Consider the following 14,606-nt stretch of genomic DNA (forward strand, 5'->3'; position numbering starts at 1 on the left):
TGGTGCAGCACCGAATCGATACAGGAGACGCTAGGCCGATTCGTCAACCAGCAAGACGTCTCCCCTTGGCCAAACAAGGTGAAGTTGAAGAAATGATATCGATAATGAAGAAAGACGGGCTGATCGAAAATTCCAAAAGCCCTTGGGCATCACCGGTAGTTCTCGTCAAAAAGAAGGATGGAAGCACTCGATTTTGTGTCGACTACCGCAGACTGAATGATGTGACGAAGAAAGACAGCTACCCACTGCCAAGAATCAGCGATACTCTAGATGCAATGGAAGGAGCACAATGGTTTTCGACTTTGGACTTGAAGAGTGGCTACTGGCAGGTAGAAATCCATCCAGAAGATCGAGAAAAGACGGCTTTCTCCACAGGAAATGGTCTGTGGCAGTTCAAAGTCATGCCGTTTGGGCTATGTAATGCCCCAGCTACTTTTGAGCGCTTAATGGAGTGCGTTTTAAATGGATTAACCTGGAAATCTTGCCTAGTCTATTTGGATGATGTCATCGTTTACGGGAAAACATTTGATGACCATTGTGAAAACCTAAGGGCTGTATTCCAGAGGCTACGAGAAGCACATCTTAAGTTAAATCCAAAGAAATGTGCACTTTTCAAGACCGAGGTTAAATATTTGGGGCATATCATCTCATCCCAAGGAGTAATGACTGATCCAGAAAAAGTTGACACTGTGAAGAATTGGCCAACCCCTCAGGACAAGCATCAACTTCGGAGTTTCCTCGGTCTGGCAACGTACTATCGACGGTTCGTGAAGGATTTTGCGAGAATCGCCAAAAGCTTGCACCAGCTTACGGAGAAGGGTAAACCCTTTAAATGGTCAGGTGAGTGTGAGAAAAGCTTTCAGGAACTGAAGCTACGGTTATGTGAAGCTCCTGTGTTGGCCTATCCGACTCCAGGCAAACAATTCATCATTGACGCAGATGCAAGTAATGTTGGAGTTGGTGCTGTTTTATCGCAAGTTCATGACGGAGAAGAAAAGGTCGTTGCCTATTTCAGCAAGGTACTCTCGAAACAAGAAAGAAACTATTGCGTGACCAGAAGGGAACTTCTAGCTCTGGTATTGGCAACAAAGCACTTCCATAAGTACATCTATGGACAGAAGTTCCTTCTTCGCACAGATCATGGTGCACTAAATTGGCTTTTGAACTTCAAAAATCCAGAGGGTCAAGTAGCAAGATGGATCGAGATACTCCAGACGTATCAATGTCAGATTCAACATCGAAGAGGAAAGCTACATTCAAATGCAGACGCATTATCTCGGCGCCCGTGCAAGCAAGACTGCAAGCATTGCACACGGCTAGAGGAAAAGGAAGTTGTCGCTGTAAGAAGAACGAGAGCTGATCCCATTTGCGGCTGGAGTAATGAAGAACTCAGGATGGCCCAACAGGAAGATTCGGACATCGAACCCATCCTTGCATGGAAGGAACATGAAGAGAAACCAGAATGGGCCGACATCTCCGACCGAAGCCCCAATCTCAAAGCATATTGGGCACAATGGGACTCACTTCATGTGCAAGAAGGGTTACTCAGGCGTAAGTGGGAATCCGCAGATGGTAAATCTTATGTAATGCAACTAATCGTACCTCAGTCAAAGGTTAATGATGTTCTCCGAGAGATGCACGAGGGAACTTCTGGAGGCCATTTAGGCATCAACAAGACGCTGGAAAAGGTACGCCAGCAATTCTACTGGTTACGTATGAGAGAAGACGTTGAAAAGTGGTGCCGAAAATGTGATACTTGTGCCGCTAGCAAAGGACCAGCTAGAAAAATGCAAAGCAAGATGCATCAGTACAATGTGGGCACACCTTTTGAGAGGATTGCAATAGACGTGGCAGGTCCTTTTCCCGAAACCAACAAAGGAAACCGGTATATCCTCGTAGTGATGGATTACTTCAGCAAGTGGCCTGAGGCATTTGCCATCCCAAACCAGGAAACCAAAACAGTTGTGGATAAGATTGTCTTTCATTGGGTGAGCAGGTTCGGAGTACCCATGGAACTTCATTCCGACCAAGGAAGGAACTTCGAATCTAAGATTTTTCAAGAGGTTTGCTCACTCCTTGGCATCAAGAAGACGCGAACAACACCGCTTCATCCACAATCTGATGGGATGGTTGAGCGATTTAACAGGACACTTAAAGAACACCTGTCAAAAGTAGTCAACGATAATCAACGAGACTGGGATCGACATATTCCATTATTCTTGATGGCTTATAGAAGTGCAACACATAGTTCCACTGGACATACACCATCGGAAGTCCTTTTTGGTTCTACAATACGGCTGCCAAGTGAGATAAAATTCGGATGTGTTCCAAATGAGCCACAGGAAATAGATGAGTATGTTGATAACCTGAAAGAAACACTGGCTGACATTCACCAACGGACAAGGACAAATATAAAAGCGTCTAGTGACAGGATGAAAACAAGATATGACGCGCGAGCGACAGCAACAGGGTTTCAAGAAGGAGAACTTGTGTGGTTTTACAATCCCCACCGACAAAAGGGACTATCACCGAAGCTACAACAAAACTGGGAAGGCCCTTACACAGTAATAACCAGAATCAACGACGTGGTTTACCGTATACAGAGAGGGGTAAGAGGCAAATTAAAGGTAGTTCATTGTGACCGTTTACATCGTTATAATGGTGAAAGAAGCAATGGAGTTGTTCGGGACGAACAATCCTAAGAGGGGGGCAATGTAACGATGAATTACCGAACTACTTTTAAGATAAAAGTCTGAACACACTACCTGCTACAGTAAAGGTAGAAATGTGAACGGACCTTTAGTAATTAAGAAACTACCCTCTGAACGCATCCAAAGAAATTCCCTCGACTGCTGAATATCCCAAAATATCCCACTGGACTGGAAGTATGAAGCGCCCCCTCTTGGAAAGGAAGCTTCGAGAAGCAAAGACGAGAACCTTCGAAGACATTCTCGAATTCCGAATTTCAGGTATAAAAGGGCAGCGTGGACACCGACCGGAGACAGTTTAATCTTGAATGTGAAAGAGTACAGTACAAAGTGTTGGAAATTGTTAGTAGTAAATAAAGTGATTGAAAAGTGTGTTTGTTTGAGCGAATAATAAAAGTAAATTGATTTGAAATAAAGTGTGTTCTTATTTGAACGGAAAGATAAGTGGAAGTTAAAATAAACGAAATAAGTTTTATTGTGAACCCGGAATAAAACGTTACAGTATGTTTCGTACGTTGGTATAAGAGTGAAAAAAATTTTTTTTGAAAAAAACCAAAAACAATTTGTATAACCTAAGCTACATTTTAAAGCCATAAACATTAATTTAAGTTGCGGCGTTCTCATGTTATAAGAGTTTGAAGGTAGCTATACTGATTTTTTTTTCGATTTTTTTTAATCAAACGTGGAAACTTTTTTTTATTTTTTTCTATTTTTTCGACAAAACTTTGGTAATTTTTTGTTTATATCCGTTCTGTAATCTTATCACAATTCTTTAGAGACCTTTATTTCAAAAGAACATGGCGCAGATCTCGGAATATTAGCACTTCAATACAACCATGTCCAACAATTTTTCATTTTTTTTCTATTGACAGTGATTTTCAAACCTCGTTTTCTCGGTTTTTTTTTTAGTTGAAAACTTTGCTCTGAATATTAACAAATTTTTTCAAAAACCAAAACACTTTTGTACATTCTTAAGCTACATTTCAAGACCATTAACAAAAAGGTCATAAACACATTGGTTTCGGCATGGGTATATTTCGGCCACATAGAGAAAATACTAAAACGTCTCTTTTAATACTTCTGTATTATTATCGATAACTCAACTATACCTTAACACTACTGTTTTTATCGAGACAAAAGTAAACTCCAGATAATTATCTGGAGTTAGCATTCCGACTACGGTAATGATATCAATACGAGATGCTAAATGCGCCAAATTGAGTGGATCACTTCGTTTCGTATCTCATATATCGGATGATTTAGTATTGAAATTGGAATGGGGTCGTTACTCGTACGTTTCGTATCTCGTATGTTTCGTTACTTCAGTACCCAGTAACGAAACATGCGAGTAACGATACTGTCTAGAAAGTAACGTTTCGTTACTCGTTACTGAAGCAAATACCCGCATTTTAGTAACGAATACATACGATTTGCTACAGCTCTAATCAGCAGTAAAAATGACCTTAAATATGCGACAATAGTTCATGAAAGCTGGACAAAACTATCGAGTCTGATCTCCTCACACCTAACAACACGAACATCAAAATTGTTTCTAACATAAACATTCGTATCATGAATGTAGACCAGAATAGTCTAATGTGGCCTAAGAGATTTGCCTGGGCAGTGAAAAATAATCCCACAAGAAATTGGACACAGCACATGGTGCTCTCTGTATCTATACTATATCATTCCATCAAGAAATGTAAGATGGTTGTTCTATCTTTGGTTTGTTTTAGAGCTCTTGAAACCCGGGTACCCGAAGACCCACCCGGGTACTCGGGTACTCGAATACCCGGGTATTACCCGGGTAGCACCCGAGTACCCGAAATACCCGAGTACCCGGGTCCTTAAAATACTCGGGTACCCGGGTACCCGAGTACCCGAGTGTTTTCAACAGCTCGTGTAACCAAGTAAATTCGCGTAAAACAAGACTTTTTTTTTATGTTTTTTTTTATTTTACTATAATTTATTAACCTGGTTGACACTTTTTGGGAATTTGTTTGGCATTTAAAGCGATTCCTGGTTAAACCAAAGTACAAAGATATGACCAATTTGGTCATGTACCAATTTTACCTATGATATAAAATTGCTTCATAAAAGTTCCCATTTTAAAAGTGCCAGTCCTATATTTTTCATTATAGTTATCAACTTACAAAGCCAAACAATCTCCTAAAAAGTGTCAACTAGGTTAATAAATTATAGCTAAATAAGAAAAAACAAAAAAAACTAAATTTTTTATTTGCGTATCTACTTGGTTACACGAGCTGTTGAATATACTCGGGTACTCGGGTACCCGGGTACCCGAGTATTTTTAGGACCCGGGTACTCGGGTATTACGGGTACCCGGGTACCCGGGTACTACCCGGGTAATACCCGGGTATTTGGGTACCCGGGTACCCGGGTAGCATTGGACCCGGGTATTACCCGGGTAGAATCAAGAGCCCTAGTTTGTTTTATTTTATAACGTTATCTTTTTTTAATCAAAACCCGAAAAAACCTTAAATCATTTATATGTTCTTCCATTTCCTCAACCAACTCTAGTTCAAATGACTGGCAACAAATTCAAAAAAATATTCTTGACGAGGTAATGAAGAACGCATCTAGTGACTTCCAACCTACATCCTTGTGTACGAGTAATTTGTTTGATTAGATGCACTTCCTAAAAAAAATAAAGCTGAAAGCTTTCACTTAATGAAATCTGTGGGGTGCAGACAACAATTAATAATTATTTTGGATCTAGTTTTTGTGTATTTGCCATTCAGTTTATAATAAATTTAATTAGTCGATATAATTAATATGTAATAATAAAATATATTCACAATTGTCAACATGAGAAAGTATTGCTCTTCTAAAGACAAACCAGCTGCTTGCCAGGTAGAGCAAGCGGCTAAAACTGTTTGTAAAAAAAAATGTTGAAACAATTTTAAACACTTCATACACCTGTTAACTATCGATAAAGCTGCATCTCTACTTGGCCAGCCGATCTGACATCTTCCGATGCAGACGCTGTGCAGGCCTCCTCAATAACTAAAACTTTGGAGCAATTTGAACAGACCTCACTAATCACTGTGAGTAAACTGATTTCAAGAAGCTCTTTCGCTGGCAAGAATTGAAAACGAGGACTTCAGTGCTTTCTGCGACACGAGCAAGTTGGTGGCAATCGGCGATCATCGATGACTCCCATTGTCATTACGTTTTTCAAATTCGTCGGTTTTCATCGAAGACACTCGAATAAACCGAGAAGAAATCAAATGAGTTGTCTTATTGCCAATTGTTTTCATTCCGTTGATCTGCAGCCATAACTCCACCGTCTGTGAAACCTAATAGGGAAATGCTGGGGATTTTAGTATGGCCAGTCTCATTTAGAACAAAAGAATGTACATATACATATGTACCTGTTAACTGTTTTTTTACACGCTCGCCCTTTCTTCTCACGTCCTGGTCCTCCTTCTTTGACGATGTCATCGGGCTGCGAATAAGTGAATTGTATTAGGTATATTCTTTGTTTTTGATAACTCTGACTTACCTTTTCATTACTTGAAGGTCAATATGAACGTGGTTCTTGATTTTTTCGGCTAGTTTCATTCCGTATGTTGGTTCTCAATTCGCAGAAATCCTTCCACTTTGCTACCACTTACATCATAACATTGGGAGATGGAATCTTAGCATTTTCCTTCTGTAAAATTGGACGTACGCGTTGCTAGGATGCTTTTTAAGAAGTCAATGTTCACTTCAGTGACAATTTTATTAAAAATTAACAATAAAAAAATCAAGTACACGACAAGATAAAACAAACTTTTTTCAATTAAAATTTTTAATTTGTTTGAAAAATCAGCTGGCTGTCAAAAAAGAAACTCACCTCTATAGTGGTGAATTTGCTGTGAGGTTTCTTATGAGGTTTTCCGCAGAATACCAAATTGTGACAACCTCATAAGAAACCTGACAAAAATAACCTCACAAAAAATTGTGACTTGTGAGCATCACTACACCAGAATAGCCCTGTTAGCTCAGTAGATTTAGAATAAATCTCGAGATACTTCGCTTAATCTCAGATTTGGGTTCAGCTACCCTAACGGCCATATTATTCACTCTGGATTTAGTTTGGATTTAAGATAATTTTAAATCCAACCCATTAAATCTGAATTTCATAAATCCAAGGATTTAATTTTTTGTTCATATTATTCACTCAAAAATAATTATGTGATTATTCAATAAATTTTGTATAATTTGCATTTATCTTTATTTTTCCTTCACAAAATACTTGACAAAACAACTGAAGACTGTGAAAATGAATTTTACATCTGGATTTATAAAGTTAAACAGACCTCCAGAGACCAGTTTAAATTTGTTTGGATTTAACGAGATTGGATTTAAAAAATTGGATTTAAGATTGGATTTAAGTAGTGAATATTATGGATTAGGATTTATTTTTGACATTTGACATTGTTTAAATCCAGATGTATTTTTTAAACTAGTGAATAATATGGCCGTAAATCTATAGGGGTATTCACGATCTGGTGCAACAGGTCTAGTAAAAGTGTAAAATTTTATTTTCTTACAATAGATCGTGAACGCACCTCTTCTTATCTATAGTAAAATGAACAAAACCATAGCGGGGATATACGCTAAACGGTCGGTAGAAGTCACGGCTACCGGCTTCGGCTTTGCCTCAAGGTCTCAATATCGTGAGGAGAAGTCGCCAGTGACAAAATTGTCCCATATTTACTTTTTATTTATTATTTTCCTGCTTATGTATCTAAATCATTTTCTTTATTCTTTTTCTTTTTTCCTTTTTTGTTTTCTTTTCTTTTTATTTTTTTCCAAGATACATCAAAAACAAGCAGCGCGAAGAATTTAAAATGAACAACAAAGCAAACATAAGCAATCACGAGCTAACCGAAGAGGAAGAGTACAATCTCCTCCATCCTTTCGAGAAACTCGACATGGAAGATGGAGCTAGCGCGATTGACGTCGACGATGACGTCAGTGAGTTCTCCTCAATCGCGAGCTCCAATTTTTCGAATTCGTCCAGACGGAGCAGAATCTCAAACTGCAAAAGGACGATCCAAAGGCTGGGCACACTGGACTGGAGCCAGATGTCCGATAAAGAAAGGATCAGGCTACACAACGCTCGGGCCTTTATGGACAGGGAGGGATTGGGGAAAGCTAGTCTTACCAAACCCCCCCTCTTCTAAAAGTCCGAGCAAGAAGACCGAGATGGGACCTCCTACTCCCCATGTTTCAAAACAAGGGAAGGGGAAAATCCCATCGACGTCTAGTGCCAAGACTCCGTTATTGGCAGACGGGCTATCGTCCAAAGAGGGTCTGATAGTGCGGACACACGTCGTTGTGCCGAGCGTCTCATCAGCCAAAACAATCGTAACACCTAGTGGTACGATTGACCAAGCGGGTGAGAAAGACTCAACTGACTAGGGTAAGGATAAGAGGGGGTGCAAGGATAACTTGGTAGGCCAATGCCCACAGGATATCCAAAACACTTCCTCGGAATCTAAACCCGCAAACCGCACTCTCAACACCAAGGGTAAGGACAATATGGGGTGCAAGGATAATTTGGTAGGCCATAGCCCACAGGTTATCCAAGACACTTCCATGGAATCCAAACCCGAAAACTGTACGTTCAGCACTACGGTTAAGGATAAAGGGGGGTGCGAAGACAACTTGGTAGGCCAATGCCCACAGGTTGTCCAAAACACCTCCACTGAATCTGAACCCGTAGACCTGACGAACAACACGGTAAACAGCCTAGCTACGGTCATCAACAAAAGGACCAGACAGCGAAAGGCTAAAGCGATCAGCGAAATGGAGTTACGCCGCCGTCAGAATCGCAACGCTGAAAAGATTGTCCGTCGCTTTGCCAAAAGGACTCCAGAGTCCCTTACGGCAAAAGAGCGAATCGCACTGGACAAATCTCAACAGCGTTTTGCGTGCAGCGGCAGAGCAAGGAATCGAAGACGCAACTAGCTCCTCTTAAAGAACCAGGAATGAGACTGATTCACCAACCAACTCTTCGCCTAACAAGACGAAGAAGAAGTTCAAGACCTCCCGGGCTAGCGCCAAAGGCCACCAAGTCGCTATAGCTGACTATGGTAAGCCCACACGCAAGCTGACTGAGGATGAATGACATCTCCTTGAACTAAGAATCCTGGAAGAAGTCAATGAGGCTATCGTCAAGAGCTGGACAGTTCCACTCTTCGGTAACCTTAAGACTGTCCACGGTTTCAAGGTGATGGTCTGTGAGAACGACGTGACTCTCGAATGGCTCCGGGAGTTCATACGAAAAACGTCAGCTCCATGGCAAGGCGCCGAATTACGTCTCATTGACGTAAAGGAGATAAAGGATCTCAACAGACCTCTTGGTAAGCTGTTGGTCAAAGGCCCGACCCTTCCCAGCGAACGGCTTGAGAGATACATCCTATCTTTGAATAGTGATCTCTTGAGCAAAGAGTGGGAAGTGGTCAAGAATGAAAGAACAAATGATGGCACCGAAGTGGTGGTAAGATTGAGCCACAAATCTTTACCACTCCTGAGGAAGGCTGACTTCAAGGTACGCGTTGGAATCACTAGGTGCAAACTTAGGTTGATTCGCAACGATAGAAAACAGGTTAGTAAAGCGATGAACTTAAACTTTATTATATAAATGGAATTGAAAATCTTACAAATCAATCTTCACCATAGTAAAGCCGCAACCGCTAACCTTGTCTACCTCATGGAGAGTAGACAATACGACGTAGCCCTGATACAGGAACCCTGGGTTGTAAGAGGGAATATCAAGGGTCTACAATCTAAAGAACTACAGCTGTACAAGTCAAATCTTGACAGTCAAAATAGTAACCCTAGAACATGCATAGTAGCTAAGAAACAGTTTAATCTTTTTCTTCTAACTACTTACAGCAACACTGACCAGACCACGGTAAGATTGGAGCGAGATGGGCTCCCAATGCTCATCCTCTCGTCTACTTCTATGCCGTATGACGGTACAGTAGGACCACCAGCAGATATCACTGAAACGTTGGTATCTTTTGCAAGTAAGAATAAATTTGATATTATTTTAGGTTGTGATTCTAACTCACACCATATGCAATGGGGTAGCACTGATACTAATACCAGGGGCGAGTCCCTTTTTGAATTTATTATCGAGAAAAACTTGCTCGTAGCTAATAGAGGCAACACCCCAACTTTTCGTCGCCTCAATAAAATAATGTCGTATGTTACATTCGGCTACTTTTGGGAAAACGCAATCAAAGTTCAGAATTTTTTTTCTCGAAAACTGTACGGTGAACTTTTTTAAAAATATCATGGTATATACAGAAAACATTTGCCTATTGAATTGCGTTAGAATTATTTCAATATTCCAATCCAGAAACAAATAATAGTCAATTTTGTCCAATATGCCGTTGTCGTATGTAACGTTTTCACAGAAAAAATTTGATAGTCAAACACATACGACAAATTCATGACACATACGACAAAAAATAAACAAAGTTTAATCCTACACTTGTTTACGACATACGACATTTTCGATGCGAAAAAAAAGCACATAGAACAAGGTTTTTTCTTTTTAAACGGTTTACGTTAATTTATTATTTTAAAGTAGAGCAACTTAACTCTTAATTCTTAAAATATATTTTTTTTTTGTTTAAACAAAAGAAAAAAACTTAAAATAAAATTTAATTCACAGAAAAAGTATTATTTTTATGCCATTCCATTCGCATTTTTAGGACATTTTCACGCTTATTATCCAGTCTATCTCGTTGAAGAAGCAATCTTTTTTCTTGAAACTTGGTAGGTCTTAAGGGCACATTATAAAGTTGAAGTTCTAGAAGTTTCAAGAAAAACGAAATCAAAATAGCTAAATTATTAACAGACAAAGACGGTAACGGAGAAGATTTGTACGCGTCTTCTCCGTTACCGCTTTATCTGTGAATAATTTGGCTACTTTAAATTAGTTTTTCGTGAAACTTCTAGAACATCAACTTTATCATGAGCCTTTAACACCTACCAAGTTTCAAGAAAAAAGGTTGCTTCTTCAACGAGATAGACTGAAAACAAAGTCAATGTTTGTGTCTTCTCCGTGTGGAATGGCCGTTCTTAAAATACCTATACTTTTTTTGTCCAAACAGAAAAAAACTTAAATCACATTTAGTTCATAGAAAAAATAAAACATTTTTATGTTATTTTTGAACAATTTTTAGAATTAGAATGGTAGATTCCGATCGTTGGGTTGATTATTTTTAGATGTGGATGGAGTATGGACATAAGAATATCATGTGCAGCTTCATAAAAATTTCGGAGGGCCGAGTTTTCATTTTGATTTTCTAACTTTTTTTTTTTTTTTTTTTTTGTCCGTGGGTAGGTGTTGAAATCTTCAAAAGATTCTATGAGGCCCGGAAAACGCGTGCTCATAGATATGTGGGACTTTTAACCACTAAAACCACCTCCTCCTCCCGATTGCAACTAAGTTCAGATGGAACTTATCTAGCAATTTATCTTTCTCGAAGTTAAGTTACGTGTTGTAGGTAACTTTCCGATGAAAGTTCCTACTGATGATATTTAAAAATAAATAAATAACATTCGTTTTAAATTAAATCATTTAAGTAATGGTTTAAATTTTGTTATCAAAAAAATACTTTAAAGGAAGTTAAACAAATAAAATCTCTAAAACATTTAAATTAATATTAATCAATGCCGATATTTTGAAATAAAGGAATTAAATTGAAAAATTTCACTGTACCAAATCGGAAGGTTTAGTCCTTCGCAAACGTCGTACTAAGTTTGTCTCGTCGAGTATTTCTAGTATTGTTCTATTAGTATGTTCGACTAACCGTTTTCGATGTTTTTGGGCAAACGTTTTTATTTCTTCGCGAACCGTGGGGATTCCAAGATCCCTGTGAAGATCTTCGTTTCTTATATACCACTTTTCTAACTGGTACGTGGGATCGCCGTTATCTTCATCGTCTGCTGAAAAGTCCTTGTCACTGGATTCAGAGCACTCATTGGCAGAACCTAATGGATCGACATCGAGGAATTCATCATCCAATATTTCGTTGCTCATGCTAAATAAAATAAAATCATAAAACCACTTTTTAAGCATTTAGTATGCATTATCATATTACGCATAAAGCACCTCCGATAAACTTGGCGCAGGTGACTCGTCAGCCCTGTTCGACATCTTGATTGCGACTGAAATTACACTCGTCTGTGTATTTCCTTATGGGACATACGACAAACGTTTACCGAAATTCCAGTAAAATATTGTCGTATGTGTAGCAAAAATAGCACATACTACAATTATTTACCGAACGAAGAAAACACATATTTTGTATGAAAAAATTGTAGTATGTGATAATTTTTGTCGTATGTGCACGTTTTCAGTGCACTTACGACAAATAGATACTGAAAATGTTTGTAAACCTACACATACGACAAAATGCATACTGATTATCTCGGAAACGAAGACAGATATCGAAAAACGGATTTCACAGAATGAAAGAGAAAAAATCAATTAGCAAAACTGCATTCAAATCTCAAAACCTCAATTTTGCACATACGACAATATTTTATTGAGGCGACGTTTTGTTACAAAAACACGGGAAGAAGTTCTTGATATCACCTTGACGAGTAATTCAGATACTTGCCAATTAGAACAATGGAAGGTTTTAGATGAAATCTCTTTTTCCGACCATCGCTTAATAGAATTCTACGTCCCTGATGCTGCCCGGCACATTAAACCTTTTAGGAATAATAGGCGTACCGATTGGCATGTCTTCAATAGGGAATTAGTAAAAAACATTAGTCACTTAAACAATGACAATAACCTAGACACAAATAGTCTTGATAAACTGACAGAGGAATTCACAGGAATTCTACGCGATGCATTGGACAAAAGCTGTCCTCTCATTGCCGCTGCGAAGAAAAACAACAAACCACCCTGGTGGACTGTTGAGCTCACTAGCACAAGAAAAGAAACAAGAAAACTGTTCAACCTTGCTAAACGCACTAGAACAGAAAGTGACTGGGAATCTTATAAAACCAGTCAGAGAAAGTTCAAGACAGAAACTCAACGAGCCAAACGTAGCTCTTGGAGAAACTTCTGTAGTACTATCGAATGTACTAACCATTCGGCGAGACTAAGGAGAATTCTCTCCAAGACGAATACTTCTATAGGGTCCCTAAAGGGGCCTGATAATCGATGGACAGAATCCTGTCAAGACAGTCTAAAACTCCTGGTGGAAGCCCACTTCCCAGGTTGTAACTCTGAATTGGACAATGATTCCACAAACTCTTTGCACTCAATATGTGAAATTCCTAGAGAAATTATTACGAAAGAAAAGTTGATCTGGGCTATCAACTCTTTCTCTCCTTATAAATCTCCAGGCCTAGACGGCGTCTTCCCCTTGATGCTGCAAAAAAGTAGTGAATTCATTGTTCCATACTTGATCACAATATTCCAAAATAGCCTACAATTGGGGTATGTACCTAAAATATGGCGTGAAGTCAAAGTTGTCTTTATACCAAAAGCTGGCAAATCCAGTTACACAGAACCCAAAGATTTCAGACCTATCAATCTAACTTCTTTTACACTCAAAACACTTGAAAGGTTAATCGATATACATATCCGCAGTTATTTAATACCGGATACTATATCACCCTTTCAGCATGCATACACAAAAGGTAGAAGTGTAGAGACAGCTTTACACTGTGCAGTCAGAACGATAGAAAAGAAGGAGCATTCAATAATGTTCACAATAGTGCAATTGAAAAAGCACTCACTGATCTTAAAATAGAAGGCACGGTCATAAAATGGATCGTGTGCATGTTAAAAAACAGACAAATAAATAGTGAATTAGGTGGGTCACATATAAAAATGTACGCATCTAGAGGAACCCCACAAGGGGGTATTCTATCACCTCTTCTCTGGATTTTGGTGATGAATGAGATCCTCATCAAATTGAAAAACAGCGGCGTCAAGGTTATAGCCTACGCAGATGATCTAGCTCTTCTAGCGACAGGTAAATACCTAACCACTGTAAGCGAACAATTAGAAAGCGCATTATCCCAGGTCAGTAACTGGACCAGGAGATGCGGTCTTAAAGTAAACCCCCTTAAAACAGAACTGGTACTTTTCACAAACAGAAGGAAAATTCCTCCTTTTGCAGTGCCAAAAATTGATGGCACCCCACTTAAGATTTCGGATAAAGCGAAATATCTCGGAGTGATCTTGGATAAGAAACCTAACTGGGGTCCTAAACATTCAAGAAAGATATAAGAAAGCCACGTTTGCACTCTACTCATGTAATAGAATTCTTGGCAGAAACTGGGGACCAAATCCTAAAATAATCATGTGGATGTATACCGCCATTGTCAGACCCATTCTGACTTATGGCAGTTTAGTCTGGTGGCAAGCTCTAGAGAAATCCACGAACTTGAAGACCCTAACCAAAGTACAAAGAGCAGCTTGCATTAGTACTACGGGGGTGATGAGGTCCACTCCAACCGCGGGTCTGGAAGCAATCCTTAATCTCACTCCCTTAGATCTATTTGTACAAGAATTGGCAGCGAACAGCGCCCTACGACTCAGTCAAACCAACATTTGGAATACTAGTCAAAACGGCCATACTACGATCCTTTCTAACTACGTTGGCTACAACGTTAGTACAGATTACATGACCCCCTACTTAGACTTTAACAAGTCCTTTAATGTCAGTTTCCCTAACAGACAAGATTGGGAAAACAGTATACCTTTCTCAAATGAGTCGACTATCGCCATCTTTACCGATGGTTCGAAAATGAACACTGGGGTTGGTGCAGGTTTTTACTCAGAAAACCTCAACCTTGCCAGTTCTTTCAGGCTCCCCGATCACAGCAGTGTCTTCCAAG

At 39.3% G+C, this 14,606-nt stretch overlaps 1 long non-coding RNA gene across 1 annotated transcript; it reads right to left on the reverse strand.

Moving 5' to 3' along the window:
* Positions 1-5,200: 5,200 nt before the first annotated feature.
* LOC129907125 (uncharacterized) lies at positions 5,201-7,270 on the reverse strand. Its single transcript, XR_008770967.1, has 3 exons — positions 6,235-7,270; positions 6,104-6,177; positions 5,201-6,028 (listed from the first exon to the last, which is right to left on the reverse strand). It is a non-coding gene; the product is annotated as an uncharacterized LOC129907125 (long non-coding RNA).
* Positions 7,271-14,606: the final 7,336 nt, after the last annotated feature.

This window comes from Episyrphus balteatus, chromosome 1 (assembly GCF_945859705.1).
Source record: "Episyrphus balteatus chromosome 1, idEpiBalt1.1, whole genome shotgun sequence".
Classification (NCBI taxonomy): Eukaryota; Metazoa; Arthropoda; class Insecta; order Diptera; family Syrphidae; genus Episyrphus; species Episyrphus balteatus.